Consider the following 2,644-nt stretch of genomic DNA (forward strand, 5'->3'; position numbering starts at 1 on the left):
GTCTAGTTTACAACCAGTAGAATGTCCAATTAGAATATTTAATAGTCACTTGTTATTTTATAAGGTAGAACACTGAATTTTCATCAAGTATGTCTAAATGCTTCTAAAGCACACTCAAAATTCAAAGCTGCTGACTTAAACTGTGGATTGGTTTATGATTATTGCAATCAATCCTACAGAGAAAAAAATTATAAACTACTTTCAACAAATGAGTTTTCTTCATTGTTGTCATGTGGCTTTCTACAGTTGGAAAGTTGCTTACCGGTTTAATTTTCACATTGGAAAAGGATTATGAGATGTGAAATTAATTTAGGAAGTCAGAATTGCTTTATCAAAAACTGGATTTTTTTAGAGAAGTTATACATTATACATATTAGTGACTTCTTGATAATAAAAATGTGAAATAAAACAATTTAAAATCTATTATTTAAGATTAATTACTGCATTTGAAGGAAGAGTACTAGTTTTCTCCCTTGACCATGTACTATCTTTTTTTTTATCATTTCAATACAAATATATCTGTTGCTTCTGATCTGTTGTAATAAAACTATGTATTTTTTTTAAGTAAGTATAAAAAAATTTAGACTCAGAAAAAAGTTTTGTAAAGGAATAACATTTTGAAATTTTCTTTGTTTCTGCAGGATTTCCTTTATGGTTATTCCACGCAATATGTTATTTTTGGTACACACTTAATACAAGCAGAAGTTCTACTTTAAAATATTAAATATATTAAAATATTTTTCTTCCAAATAGTTTTGACAGCATTTTCAGAAAAAAATTAAAGAAAATGTTATACAAACTACCAGTGATAAAGTGTGTGGAAAGGTAAAAAAATATTTAGTGGAACAAAAAAATTCTATGTAATTTTTATTCTTACTCTTGCTTATTATATTTCACTTTATCTACCAACTGAAATCTTAGTCAAGATTTTTATAGCCACCTAGGATTCCTGGATTATGTAAAGACACTTGTTCAATATGGCTAGAGTGTCTTCAAACCTTTAATAATCTATTTCAGGGGAAAAAATCTCATCTCAATTAGTCAATACAAGGTAATTTTTAACAAAAACATGACAAAAAAATTCAAACAATTCCCATGGTATTTGAATACCTGAGATTTTGGTAAGAAAAAATATTTTCTTATTGCAAAGAGAAATATGGATCAGCAAAAAGAGCAGAAATTATTAAATAATTTCCTCTCAGTATTTTCCCAAGTTCCTTATTATTTCTGCAGCTAATAAAAATGAAAGACCTACATACAGCTTATGATACACTGAAAGCCTGGCCTAGATAGAAGAACTGAAAGGAAACCTTTTCTTTAACTACTTGAGACCCAATACTGACATAGCCATCTTTAAGTTTGACTCTTCCAGAAGCATATACCTTGCTATTCTCAAATATGCTTGTGTATTTTAAAGTAAATATCTGAGAAAATTTTTTTTTTGTATATGTAAAAACAAAAGGAAGTTAAAAAGAGGAAAAAATAAAGGGGATAGCAGAGGGCAGAGAAAAGAAGAAATTTGGAAATACTGAGATGAGGGCCTCTCCTATGGGGCTTTTTCTCTCCTACTTTTGCATAAATTCTTGCGATTTAATGCAGTGTGCTAGAAATAGATTCTCACCAAATCTGTTTTCTCAGGGCTAGTTTTAGGTTCTCTATCAATTTATAATTCTAGTATGTTGATTTTTTTCTTTTGAAAACTTTATACCAGTTGTCCAGAAAATCATAAATCTTAATTATCTTCTATCAGATTTCCTGGGTTTATGTAAAACTATTGTCAGGAATGAAAACCTGGAATAGAGAAAATGGGAAAAGGGCAAAAGACCTCTAACACAAGAAAATATTTAAGAACTAGCCATAGAAAAAAAATTAAATATTCAAATTCTATTTCTCTCTACAACCTATCATTCAACCTAAACAAAAAGGAAGCTGAGGATATGAGCAACTCTTAAGAGCCTAACACTTTCTTGTGATTCTCCAAGAGGCATTATTGGGAAAGAGTGGAAGCTGACTTCATAAATGAAAAGGAATATGAATGTAAGTAAAGCTCTTGTTTGAATACAATTCTATACCAAAGTCCTGGATTAAAGCATTATCAATCATCCAAGCATGTGGGAAGGTTAGAAGTGTAAATATTTCCTCACACTATGCCCTTCCAAATATTTTAGTTTGAAATTTAAGCCTTCAAGTATGTCTTAGGAAAAAAAATAAAAATAAAACTTTGAATTAATCTTTGTTAACAGATAGATTGAGGCACATTAAAAGTTTTAAGAGGTTTTTGAACACTGATTCCAATTGAGCAGCGCCTAACTGAAAGTGGTTAGGAAAGCTCTGTGGAAGAAGCTAAGAAGGTTTTTATAGGGTAGATGTAGGATCTAAGCAAGGAAATTATTTTGTTGGCTATAGCTTAAGCATTTGCCTTATCAGCAAAGTCTAGTTGGGTGTTTATGATTGGTTGTTTTTAAATTTCATTTTTTATTTGTATAGATTATGAAGGCATTAGTTTAATGACCTCAGTTTAATGACCTCCTTGCTGAATTGCTTTAACAACTCCTCCCTTTGGTTATCCTCTTGTATGTACATAAAGAGTGACAAAAAAAATTGGTATTTGTGCCATTCTCTGTCGCTGTCAGGATTAACGTGT

Source organism: Rousettus aegyptiacus, unplaced genomic scaffold (genome assembly GCF_014176215.1).
Source record: "Rousettus aegyptiacus isolate mRouAeg1 unplaced genomic scaffold, mRouAeg1.p scaffold_m13_p_5, whole genome shotgun sequence".
Lineage (NCBI taxonomy): Eukaryota > Metazoa > Chordata > Mammalia > Chiroptera > Pteropodidae > Rousettus > Rousettus aegyptiacus.